The sequence below is a fragment of the Dipodomys merriami genome, unplaced genomic scaffold (genome assembly GCF_024711535.1).
Source record: "Dipodomys merriami isolate MVZ:Mamm:240054 unplaced genomic scaffold, mDipMer1.0.p SCAF_140, whole genome shotgun sequence".
Lineage (NCBI taxonomy): Eukaryota > Metazoa > Chordata > Mammalia > Rodentia > Heteromyidae > Dipodomys > Dipodomys merriami.
This window is the reverse complement of record NW_027202716.1, coordinates 1,876,129-1,888,890: the sequence shown is the minus strand read 5'-3', so window position 1 is coordinate 1,888,890 and position 12,762 is coordinate 1,876,129.

Sequence of the window (12,762 nt, the reverse complement as noted above, 5' to 3'; positions counted from 1 at the left end):
AGGGTTAGGGTGAGGTTTAGGGTTATGGTTAGGGTTACGGTGAGGTTGAGTGCGAGGGTGAAGATTAGGGTGAGGGTCAGTATGAGGGTGAGGTTTAGGGTTAGGGTTAGCGTGAGGCTGAAGGTGAGGGTTCGGATTAGAGTTAGAGTTAGAGTTAGGCTGAGGGTGAGGGTTAGGGTGAGGGTTAGGGTTAGTGTAAGGGTTAGGTTGAGGCTGAGATTAAGGTTTAGGATGAGGGTGAGGGTTAGGGTTACGGTTAGGGTGAGCGTGAGGATTAGGGTGAGGGTTAGAGTTAGGCTTAGGTTTAGGTTTAGGGTGAGGGTTAGTGTTAGAGTGGGTGAGGGTTAGTATGAGGGCTAGGGTTAGGGTGAGGGTGAGGGTTATTGTGAGGGTTATTGTGAGGATGAGGGTTACGGTAAGGGTGAGGGTAAGGGTTAGTGTGAGAGTTAGGGTTAGGATTAGATTTAGGTTGAGGGCTAGGTTGACTGTGAGGGTTAGGTTTAGGGTTAGGGTTAGGGTTAGGGTGAGGGTTAAGTTGAAGGTTAGGGTTAGGTTTAGGGTGAGGGCTAGGATTACTCTTAGGGTTAGGGTTAGGGTAAAGTTTAGGGTGAGGGTGAGGGTTAAGTTGAGGGAGAGGGTTAGGGATAGGTTTAGGGTTAGTGTGAGGGTAAGGGTTAGGGTTAGGGTGCGGGATACTGTTAGGGTTAGGGTGAGGGTTAATTTGAGTGTAGGGTTATGGTTAGGTTGAGGGCTATGTTTAGTGTGATTTTTAGGGCTAGGGTTAGGTTTACGGAAAAGATTAGGGTTAGGGTGAGGGTAAAGGTTAGGGTGATGGTGAGGGTTAGAGTGAGGGTGAGGGTTAGGGTTAGTGTGAGGGTCAGGGTTAAGGATAGGATTAGGGTTTGGGTGAGGGTAAATATTACCATTAGGGTTAAGGTGAGTGTTATGGTGAGGATTAGCCTTAAGGTTAGGGTGACGGATAGGGTAAGGGTGAGGGTTAGGGTGGGGGTTAGGTTTACGGTGAGGGTAAGGGTTAGGGTGAGGTTTAGGCTGAGTGTGAGGGTTAGGGTTAGGGTTAGCATTACAGTTAGAGTGAGGGTTAAGGTGAGGGTTAGGTTTAGGGTTAGCTTAAGGGTGAGGGTGAGGGTGAAGGTTAGGGTCAAGATGAGGGCGAGGGTGAGGGTTAGGGTGAGAGTTACAGTTAGGGTTAGGGTGACAGATAGGGTGAGGGTGAGGGTGAGGGTTGGGTTAGGTTTACAGTGAGGGTAAGGGTTAGGGTGAGGTTTAGGGTGAGTGTGAGTGTTAGGGTTAGCATTACGGTTAGGGTGAGGGTTAGGGTGAGGATTAGGTTTAGGGTTAGCTTTACGGTGAGGGTGAGAGTTAAGGTTAGTGTCAGGGTTAGGGTAAGGATGAGGGTTAGGGTTCAGGTTAGTGTGAGGATTAGGGTTAGGGAAAGGATGAGGGTTAGATTTAGGCTGAGGGTGTTTGGGGGAGGGTGAAGTTTAGTATTAGGGTTAGGGTGAGGATTATGTTTAGTGTGAGGATTATGTTTAGTCTTTGGGTTAGGCTGAGGGTGAAGGTGAGGGTGAGGTTTGGGGTTAGAGTTAGGGTTAAGGGGAGGGTTAGGGTGAGGTTTAGGGTTAGGGTTAGTGTTAGGTTTAGGGTTAGGGTGAGGGTGAGAGTTAGGCTGAGGGTTAGGATTAGGATTAGTGTAAGGGTTAGGTTGAGTGTGAGGGTTAGGGTTAGGGTTAGGCTTAGTCTTAGGGTTAGGCTGAGGGAAAAGGTGAGGGTGATTTTAGGGTTATTGTGAGTGGTAGGGTTAGGATTAGGGTTTGGGTGAGGGCTAGGGTGAGGGTGAAGGTTAGGGTTAGTGTTAGGGTAAGGTTTAGAATTAGGGTGAGGTTTATGGTGAGGGTTAGGATGAGGGTTAGTGTTACAGTGACGTTGAGGGTTAGGGTTAGGTTGAGGTTTAGGGTTAGGATTAGGATTAGAATGAGGGTGAGTGATAGGATTAGGGTTAGGGTTAGGGTTACGTTTAGGTTTAGGATTAGTATTATGGTTAGGGTTAGGGTAAGAGTTATGGGGAGGGTGAGGGTGAGGGTGAGGGTGAGGGATACGTTTAGGTTTAGGGTTACGGCTAGGATTAGGGTTAGGACGACGGTGAGGTTTAGGGTTAGATTTAGGGTTAGTTGGAGGGTTAATGTTAGGGTTAGAGTTAGGTTTAAGGTTAAGATGAGGGTTAGGTTGAGGTTTAGAGTTAGGGTTAGGGTTAGGGTTAGGATTAGTTTTAAGGTGAGGGTGAGTGTGAGGGTTAGGGTTAGGCTTAGGCTTAGGCTTAGAGTTAGGTTGAGGTTGAGGGTGGGTGTGATGATTAGGGTTAGGGTTATGGTTATGGTTAGGGTTATGGTGAGAGTTAGGATGAGGGTTAGGGTTATGATTATGGTTAGGGTGAGAGTGAGGGTTAGGGTTAGTGTTAGGGTAAGGTTTAGAATTAGGGTTAAGGTTAGTGTGAGGGTCAGAATGATGGTTAGGGTTACAGTGAGGTTGAGGGTTAGGGTAAGTTTGAGGGTTAGGTTTAGGATTAGGATTAGAATGACGGTGAGTGGTAGGATTAGGGTTAGGGTTAGGGTTAGGTTTAGGTTTAGAATTAGTATTATGGTTAGGGTTAGGTTTAGAGTTAGGCTGAGGGTGAGGGTGAGGGTTAGGGTTAGTGTTAGGGTGAGGGTTAGGATGATGGTTAGGGTTAGGATTAAGATTAGGGTGAGGGCTAGGGTGAGGGTGAGGTTTAGGTTTAGGGTTAGGGTGAGGTTTAGCGTTAGGGTTAGGGTTAGTGTTACGGTTCGGGATAAGTTAAGGGTTAGGGTGAGGGGAAGGATTAGGGTTAGAGTCAGCCTGAGGGTTAAGGTTAGGGTTAGGGTGAGGGTTAGGATGAGGATTAGGGTTAGGATTAGGATTAGGGTGTGGGCTATGGTGAGGGTGAGAGTTAGGGTTAGTGTTTGGGTGAGGTTTAGGCTTAGGGTTATGGTTAGTATTTGGGTTAAGTTGTGGGCTAGTTTTAGGGTTAGATTTAGGTTTAGGGGAAGGGTTAGGTTGAGGTTTAGGGTTAGGGTTAGTGTTAGGGTTAAGGTTAGGGTGAGGGTGAGTGTGAGGGTTAGAGTTAGGCTTAGGCTTAGGCTTAGGGTTAGACTGAGGGTGAGTGTAGGGCTGAGGATTAGCGTTAGGGTTATGGTTATGGTTATGGTTAGGGTGAGGGTTAGGTTTCGGATTAGTGTTAGGGTGAGGTTGAGGGTTAGGATAAGGTTTAAGCTTAAGCTTAGGGTTAGGCTGAGCATGAGGTTGAGGGTGAGTGTTAGGTTTAGGGTGATGTTTAGGTTTATTTTTAGGGTAAGTGTTAGGATGAGGTTTAGGTTTAGGGTGAGGGTTAGGGTGGTAAGGGTAAAGGTGAGGTTTAGGCTGAGGGTGAGGGTTAAGATAAGGGTGAGGGTTAGGATCAGGTTTAGTGTGAGGGCTAGGGTGAGGGTTAGGGTGAGGTTTAGGGTTAAGGATAGGGTAAGGTTTAGGATTTGGGTTAGGGTGAGTGAGTGTGAGAGTTAGGGTTAGGGTTAAGGGTTAGTCTTAGCGTTAGGTGAGGGTTAGGGTTAGGGATTGGGTTAGAGTGAGTGTGAGGGTGAGGATTAGGGTTATGTTTAGTGTTAGGTTTAGGGTTTGGTTTAGGGTTAGGGTTAGGGTTAGTTTTAGGGTTAGGGTTACAGTGAGGGTTAGGGTTAGGTTTCGGGTTAGTGATAGGGTAAGGCTGAGGGTGATCGTGGGGGTGAGGATTAGGGTTAGGGTTAGGGTTAGGGTTATTGTTAGTGTTATATTTAGTGTTAAGTTTGTGGTGAGGGTGAGGCTAACGGTGAGGGTTATGGTTATGGTTATGGTCATGGTAGAGTGTTAGTCTTATTGTTAGGGTTAAGGTTATAGTTACTGTGAGGTTGAGGGTGAGCGTGAGGGTTAGGGTTAGTGTTAGGGTTAGATTTAGGGTGAGATTTAGGGATAGCCTTAGGTTTGGGATTAGGTTTAGGATTAGGGTGAGTGTGAAGGTTAGGGTGAGGGTAAGGCTTAGACTTAGGTTTAGGCTGAGGATGAGGGTGGGGGTGAGGATTAGGGATAAGGTTAGTGTTATTGTTAATTTTAGGGTTAGAATTCCCTTGAGGTTGAGGGTGAGGGTTAGGGTTACGTTTAGGGTGGGGATTAGGGTTAGGGTTAGCGTTAGGGTAAGGGTGAGGGTGAGGGTGAGGTTTAGGGTTAGATATAGGTTTAGGGGGGGGGTTAGTGTGAGGGTTATGGTTAGTGTTAGGATTAGGGTTAGGTTTAGGGTTAGCATTAGGGTTAAATTTAGAGTTATGGTGAGGGTGAGTGTGCAGGTGAGTGTGAGGGTGAGGGTTAGGATTAGGATTAGGGTTGGGGTGAGGGCTAGGGTGAGGGTGAGTGTTAGGGTTAGTGTTAGGGTTAGGTTTACAATTAGGGTTAGGGTTAGGGTGAGGGTTAGGATGAGGGTTAGGGTTTCAGTGAGTTCGAGGGTTAGGGTTAGGTTGAGGGTTAGGGTTAGGATTAGGAATAGAGTGAGGGTGAATTGTAAGATTAGGGTTAGGGTTACGTTTAAATTTAGGATTAGTATTATAGTTAGGGTTAGGATTAGAGTTATGGTGAGGGTGAGGGTGAGGGTGAGGGTGAGGGATACGGTTAGGTTTAGGGTGTGGTTTAGGTTTAGGGTAGGATTAGGTTTAGGATGATGGTGAGGTTTAGGGTTAGATTTAGGGTTACTTGGAGGGTTAATGTTAGGGTTGGTGTTAGGTTTAAGGTTAGGGTGAGGGTTAGGTTGAGGTTTAGGGTTAGGGTTAGGGTTAGGGTTAGGATTAGTTTTAAGGTGAGGGTGAGATTTAGGGTTAGGGTTAGGGTTAGGCTTAGGCTTAGGGTTAGGCTGAGGGTGAAGGTGTGGTGAGGATTAGGGTTAGGGTTATGGTTAGGTTTAGGGTTAGATTGAGAGTTAGGATGAGGGTTAGGGTTAGGATTAGGGTTAGGGTGAGGGCTAGGGTGAGGGTAAGGGTTAGGGTAAGGGTTAGGCTTTGGCTTAGGGTTAGGCTGAGCATGAGTTTGAGGCGGAGGTTTAGGGTTAGGGTTAGGGTGAGGTTTAGTGTTAGGGTTAGTGTTAGAATTAGGGTTAAGTTGAGGGTGAAGTTTAGGGGTAGAGTTAAGGTTAGGGTCAGGGTTAGGGTTAGGGTGAGTGTTAGGGTGGGCATGATAAGGGTAAAGGTGATGGTTAGGCTGAGTGTGAGGTTTCCGGTAAGGGTGAGGGTTAGGGTTAGGGTGATTGATAGGGTTAGGGTTAGGGTGAGGGTGAGGGTTAGATTGAGGATTAGTGTTAGGGTTAGTGTGAGGTCTTGGGTAAGGTTGAGGGTTAGGGTTAGGGCTAGGGTGAGGTTGAGGTTTAGGATTAGTATTAGGGTGAGGTTTAGGCTTAAGGGGATTTTTAGATTTAGTGTTATGGTGAGGTTTAGTGTTAATGTTAGGGTTAGGATTAATTTTACGGTTAGGCTTAAGGTGAGTGTTAGGTTGAGGGTGAGGGTTAGGGTTAGCGTTAGGATTAGGATTAGGGTTAGTGTTAGGGTGAGTGTGAGGGTTAGGGTTAGGGTTAGGTTTAGGGTTAGGGTGAGGGCTAAGGTGAGGGTGAGGGTTAGGGTTAGTGTTTGGGTGAGGTTTAGGGTTAGGATTAGGGATTGGGTGAGGGTTTGGATTAGGGTTAGTTTTAGGGTGAGTGTGAGGGTTAGGGTTAGGTTTAGGCTTAGGGTTAGGCTGAGGGTGAGGATGAGGGCGAGGGTTAGGGTTAGGGTGAGGGTTAGGGTTAGGGTTAGGGTGAGAATTAGGTTTCGGGTTAAGTTTAGGGTTAGGGTGAGGTTTATGGTAAGGGGTACTGTGAGGGTGAGGGTTAGGGTTAGGTTGAGGGTTAGGGTTAGGGTTAGAGTTAGGGTGAGGGTGAGGGTTAGGGTTAGTGTTACGGTGAGGGTTAGGATGAGTGTTAGGGTTAGGATTAGGATTAGGGTGAGGGCTAATGTGAGGGTGAGGGTTAGTGTTAGGGTTAGGGTGAGGTTTAGGGTTAGTGTTAGGGTTAGTGTTATGGTTCGGGTTACGTTTCGGGTTAGGGTGAGTGTTAGGGTTAGTGTTACGGTCAGCCAGATGGTTAAGGTTAGGGTTAGGGTGAGGGTTAGGATGAGGATTAGGGTTAGGATTATGATTAGGGTGAGGGCTACGGTGAGGGTGAGGGTTAGGGTTAGTATTTGGGTGAGGTTTAGGTTTAGGTTTAAGGTTTGAGTGAGGGTTAGGGGGAGGGTGAGGTTGAGGTTTAGGGTTAGGGTTAGGGTTAGTGTTAGGGTTAAGGTTAGGGTGAGGGTGAGTGTGAGGGTTAGGTTTAGGGTTAGGCTTAGGCTTACGGTTAGGCTGAGGGTGAGAATTAGGGTTAGGGTTATGGTTAGGGTTAGGGTTAGGGTGGGGGTTAGGGTTAGGATTAGGGTTAGGGTGAGGGCTATGGTGAGGGTGAGGGTTAGGATAAGGTTTAAGCTTAGGCTTAGGGTTAGGCTGAGTGTGAGGGTGAGGGTGAGTGTTAGGGTTAGGGTGATTGTTAAGTTTACGGTTAGGGTGAGTGTTAGGATGAGGTTTAGGTGTAGGGTGAAGGTTAGGGTGAGGATGATGGTAAGTGTAAAGGGGAGGTTTAGCCTGAGGTTGAGGGTTAAGATAAGGATGAAGTTTAGGATTAGGTTTAGGGTGAGGGCTAAGGTGAGGTTTAGGGTTAGGGATAGAGTAAGGTTTAGGATTTGGGTTAGGGTGAGTGACTGTGAGTGTTAGGCTGAAGGTTAGGGTTAGGCTTAGGGTTAGGTGAGTGTTAGGTTTAGGGTTTGGGTTAGTGTGGGTGAGGGTGAGGATTAGAGTTACGTTTAGGGTTAGGTTTAGGGTTAGGGTTAGTGTTAGTGTTAGGGTTATGGTTAGGATTACAGTGAGGGTTAGGGTTAGGGTTAGTGTTAGGGTTAGGCTGAGGGTGATGGTGGGGGTGAAGATTAGGGTTAGGGTTAGGGTTAGGGTTATTGTTAGTGTTTTGGTTAGTGTTAAGTTTGTGGTGAGCGTGAGGCTAACGGTGAGGGTTATGGTTATGGTTATGGTTAGTGTTAGTCTTATTGTAAGGGTTAAGGTTAGAGTTACTGTGAGGTTGAGGGTGAAGGTGAGGGTTAGGGTTAGTGTTAAGGATAGATTTAGGGTGAAGTTTAGGGATAGGTTTACGTTTAGGATTAGGGTTAGGAATAGGGTCAGTGTGAGGGTTAGGGTGAGGGTTAGGCTTAGGCTTAGGGTTAGGCTGAGGATGAGGGTGGGGATGAGGATAAGGGTTAGGGATAGTGTTATTGTTAGGGTTAGGGTTAGAGTTACCTTGAGGTTGAGGGTGAGGGTTTGGGTTAGGTTTAGGGTGGGGATTAGGTTTAGGGTTAGGGTTAGGGAAAGGTTGAGGGTGAGGTTTAGGGTTAGATATGGGTTTATGGGGAGGGTTAGGGTGAGGGTTAGGGTTAGGGTTAGTGTTAGGGTTTGGGTGAGGTTTAGGGTTAGGTTTAGGGTTAAGTTTAGAGTTACGGTGAGGGTGAGTGTGCAGGTGAGTGTGAGGATTAGGGTTAGGTTTAGGGTTAGGCTTAGGGTTGGGCTTAGTGTTAGGCTGAGGGTGAGGTTTAGGGTTAGGGTGAGGGTTAGTGTGAGGGTTATGGTGAGGGTTAGATTGAGGGTAGGGTTAGGTTTAAGGTTAGGGTGAGGGCTAGGGTGAGGGTGAGGTTTAGGTTTAGGGTAAGGGTGAGTTTTAGGGTTAGGGTTAGGATTAGGGTTAGGGTGTGGATGAGGTTTAGGGTAAGAGTTAGGGTTAAGGTGAGGCTGAAGGTGAGGGTTAGGGTTAGGGTTAGGAATAGGATTATGATAAGGTTTGGGTGAGTGTGAGGTTTAGGGTTAAGCTTAGTGTTAGGCTTAGGGTTACACTGAGGGTTAGGGTGAGGGTGAGCGTTAGGGTTAGGGTGAGGTTTAGGGTTAGGGTTAGGTTGAGTGTTAGTGTTCAGCTTATGTTTAGGGTTAGGGTGAGGGTTAGGGTTACGGTTAAGTTTTGCTTGAGGCTTAGGGTTAGGTTGAGGGTTAGGGTTAGGGTTAGGGTGAGGGTGAGGTTTAGGGTTAGGGTTAGGGTGAGGTTTAGGATGAGGATTTGGATTAGGATTAGGGTTAGGGTGAGGGCTATGGTGAGGGTGAGGGTTAGAGTTAGTGTTAGGGTGAATTTTAGGGTTAGGATGAGGGTTAGGATGAGGCTTAGTGTTACGATAAGGGTGAGGGTTAGGGTTAGGGTGAGGGTTACGGTTAGGATTAGGTTTAGGGTGAGGGTGAGGGTTAGAATTAGGGTTAGGGTTAGGGTTATTGTTACAGTTAGGGTTAGGGTTATGGTTACTGAGAGGGTGAGGGTGAGGGCTAGGGTTAGGGTTAGGCTAAGGTTTTTAGTGTTAGGGTTAGGGTTATTGTTAGGGTTAGGTTTAGGATGAGGTTTAGATTTAGGGTTAGGATTAAAATTAGGCTTAGGGTAAGGGTGAGGTTTAGGGTTAGGGTTAGGGTTAGTATTAGGGTAAGGGTTATGGTGAGGTTTTGGGTTAGGGTTAGGCTTAGGCTTTGGTTTAGGCTTAGGCCCAGTATATGGGTGAGTGTTTGGGTTAGTGTTAGGGTGAGGGTTAAGTTTAGGGTTAGGGTGAGGGTTAGGATGAAGTTTAGGTTTAGGATTAGAGTTAGGGTGAGGGCAAGGGTGAGGGTTAGGGTGAAGGTTCGGGTTAGGGATAGGGTTAGGTTTAGGATTAGGTTTAGGGTGAGGGTGAATATGAGGGTTAGGATTAGCATTAGGGTTACGCTTAGGGTTAGGGTGAAGGTTAGGGTTAGGGTTTGGTTAGAGTGAGGGTGAGGCTGAGGAGTAGGGTTAGGTTGAGGTTTAGGTTTAGGTTTAGGTTTAGGGTTAGTTTTACTGTTATGTTTCGGATTAAGTTTAAGTTTAGGGTTAGGATTAGTGTTATTGTTAGGGTTAGGATTAGTGTTACTGTTAGGGTTAGGGTTAGAGTTACGGTGAGGGTGAGGGTGACGGTGAGGGTTAGGGTTAGTGTTAGGGTGAGATTTAGCGTTAGGGTTTTGATTAGGGTTAGGGTTAGGGTGAGGGTTAGGGTTAGGGTTAGTGTGAGGGTGATGTTTAGGGTTAGGGTTAGGGATAAGGGGAGGGTTACGTCGAGGGTTAGGGTTTTGGTTCGTGTTAGGGTTAGGGTTAGGTTGAGGGTGAGGTTTAGAGTTAGGTTTAGGATTAGAGGGAGGTTTAGGTCGAGGATTAGCGTTAGGGTTAGTGTTAGGTTTAGGGTTAGTATTAGGGGTAGGTCGAGGGTTAGTGTTATTGTTAGGTTTAGTGTTAGAGTTGCAGTGAGGGTGAGGGTGAGGTTTAGGGTTAGAATGAGGTTTAGGGTGAGGTTTAGGGTTAGGGTTAGGGTGTTGTTGAGGTTTAGGGTTAGAGTTAGGGTTAGGGGGACGGTTAGGGTGAGTGTTAGGGTGAGGGTTAGTGTTAGAGTTAGGGATAAGGTGAGTGTTAAGGTGAGGGTGAAGGTAGGCTTAGGGTTAGGATTAGGAATAGGGTAAGGGTTAGAGTTAGTGTGAGGGTTAGGGTTAGGGTTCGGGTTAGGCTTAGGGTTTCGCTGAGGGAGAGGGTGAGCATGAGGTTTAGGGTTAGGGTCAGGTTTAGTGTTAGAGTTAGGGTTAGACTTAGGGTTTCGCTGAGGGAGAGGGTGAACATGATGGTTAGAGTTAGGGTGAGGTTTAGGAGTAGAGTTAGGGTAGGGTGAGGGTTAGGGTTAGGGTGAGGGTGAGGTTTAGGGGTAGAGTTAGGGTTAGGGTGAGGTTGAGAGTGAGGGTTAGGTTTAAAGTGAGGGTTACGGTTAGGTTTAGGGTGAGTGTGATGGTTAGATTGAGGATTAGTGTTCATTTAGTGTGATGTTTAGGGTGAGGATGAGGGTTAGGGTTAGGGTGAGGGTTAGGGTTAGGATTAGGGTGAGGTTTAGGGTTAGGGTGATGGTTAGGTTTAGTGTGAGTGTTTGTGTTAGGTTTAGGTTTAGTGTTAGGGTGAGGATTAGTGTTAGGGCGGGGGTTAGTGTTATGGTGAGGCTTATGGAAATGGTGAGAGTTAGGGTTAGGGTTATTGTTAGGGTTAGGTTTAGGGTTACAGTTACGGTGAGGGTGAAGGAGAGGGCTAGGGTAGGGTTAGGATGAGATTTTGGTTTAGGGTTAGGGTTAGAGTTAGGGTTAGGGTGAGAGTGAGGTTTACGGTTAGTGTTAGGGTTAGTGTTAGGGTTAGGGTTAGGGTGAGGGTTAGGGTGAGGGTTAGGCTTAGGCTTAGGCTTAGGCTTAGGCTTAGGACGAGCATGAAGGTTAGGGTTAGGGTTAGGGTTAGGGTTAGGGTGAGGGTTAGGGTTACGGTTAGGGTGATGGTTACCATGAGGTTTAGGGTTAGGATTAGGGTTAGGGTGAAGGCTAGGGTGAGGCTTAGGGTGAGGGTTAGGGTTAGGGATAGTGTTAGGTTTAGGATTAGTGTTAGGGTGAGGGTGAGTGTGAGTGTTAGGGTTAGGGTTAGGTTAGGCTTATGGTTAGGGGGACCGTTAAAGTTAGGGTTAGGGTTAGGGTGAAGGTAAGGCTGAGGATTAGGGTTAGGTTTAGGGTTTGGGTTAGGGTTATTGTTAGGGTTAGGGTTAGGGTTAGGGTTAGGGTTAGTTTGAGGGTGAGTTTTAGGGTAAGATATAGGTTTAGAGGGAGGGTTAGGGGGAGAGTTAGGGTGAGGGTCAGTGTTAGGGTTAGAGTGAGGGTGAGGGTTAGGTTGAGGTTTAGGGTTATGGTTAGGGTTAGGATTAGTGTGATGGTTAGTGTTAGGGTTAGTGTTAGTGTTAGGGTGAGGGTAAGTGTTAGGGTGAGGGTTTGTGTTAGGGTGAGGTTTATGGTTAAGGTGAGGGTTAGGATTAGGGTTAGGTTTACTGTTAGGTTTAGGTTTAGTGTTTGGGTTGCTGTGAGGGTGAGGGTGAGGGTTAAGTTTAGGTTTAGTGTGAGGTTTAGGGTTTGGGTTAGGGTTAGAGTTAGGTTTAGGTTGAGTGTGATGTTTGGGGTTAGACTTAGGGTTAGGGTGAGGTTTAGGTTGAGGTTTAGGGTTAGGGATACTTTTAGGGTTAGGTTTAGGTTGAGTGTTGGGTAGAGGGTTAGGGTTAGGGATAGGGTTAGGATAGGGTTAGGCTGAGGGGGAGTGTAAGGGTTAGGATGAGGTTTAGGTTTAGGCTTAGGGTTAGGCTGAGGGTGAGGTTGAGGGAGAGGGTTAGGGTTAGGTTGAGAATGAGGGTTAGAGTTAGTGGGAGGGTTAGGATGAGGGTTATGGTTAGGATAAGGGTTAGGGTGAGGGCTAGGTTGTGAGTGAGGTTTAGAGTTAGATTTAGAGTTAGGATTAGGGTCAGGTTTAGGGTGAGGGTGAGGGCGAGGTTTAGGGTTAGTGTTAGGGTTAGGGTGAGGCTAAGGGTGAGGGTTAGGGTTAGGGTTAGTGTTAGGGTTAGGGTTAATGTGAGGGATAGGGTTAGGGTGAGGGTTGGGATGAGGATTAGGGTTAGCATTAGGGTTAGGGTTAGAGTGAGTGTTAAGATTAGGGTTAGGCTTAGGGTTAGGGTTAGGTTTAGGGTTAGGATTAGTCTTATTGTTAGGGTTAGGGTTAGATTTATGGTGAGGGTGAGGGTGATGGTGAGGGTTAGGGTGGGTTTATGGTTAGGGTTAGGATTAGGGTTAGAGTGGGTGAGGTTTTGGTTTAGATTTAGAGTTAGGGGTAGGGTTAGGTCGAGGTTTAGGGTTAGGGTTAGTGTTAGGGTTAATGTTTGGGTGAGGGTTAGGTTACGGTTTAGGGTTAGGATTAGTGTTAGATTTCGGATTAGGGTTCAGCTCATGGCTAGGGTGAGGGTGAGGGTTAGGGTAAGGCTTAGGCTTAGGGTTAGGCTGAGCATGAGGTTGAGGGTGAGGATTAGGGTTAGGGTCCTCGGTAGTTTTATGGTTTGGGTGAGGGTTAGGATGAGATTTAGTGTTAGGTTGAGGGTTAGTTTGATTATGATGGTAAGGGTAAAGGTGTTGTTTAGGCTGAGGGTGAGGGTTAAGATAAGGGTGAGGGTTAGTGTTAAGTTTAGAGTTAGGGTAAGGTTTAGAGTTAGGGTTAGGGTGAGGGTTAGATTGAGGATTCGGTTTAGGGTTATCGTGAGGTTTAGGGTGAGGATGAGGGTTAGTGTTAGGGTGAGGGTGAGGGTTAGAATTAGGGTTATGGTGAGGGCTAGGGTGAGGTTGAGGGTTAGGGTTAGGTTTAAGGTGAGTGTAGGGTGAGGGTTAGGGTTAGGTTTAAGATTAGTGATAGGGATAGGTTTAGGATTAGGTTTAGGGTGAGGGTGTGTGTGAGGGTTAGGGTTAGCGTTAGGATTAGGCTTAAGGTTAGGGTGAGGATTAGGGTTAGGGTTTGGGTTAGGGTGAGGGTGAGGCTGAGGATTAGGATGAGGTTTAGGGTTAGAGTTAGGGTTAGGTTTAGGGTTAAGTTTAGGGTTAGGGTTAAGGTTAGGGTTAGGGTTACAATGAGGGTTAGGTTTAGGGTTAGGGTTAGGCTTAGGGTTAGGCTGAGGGTGATGGTGGGGG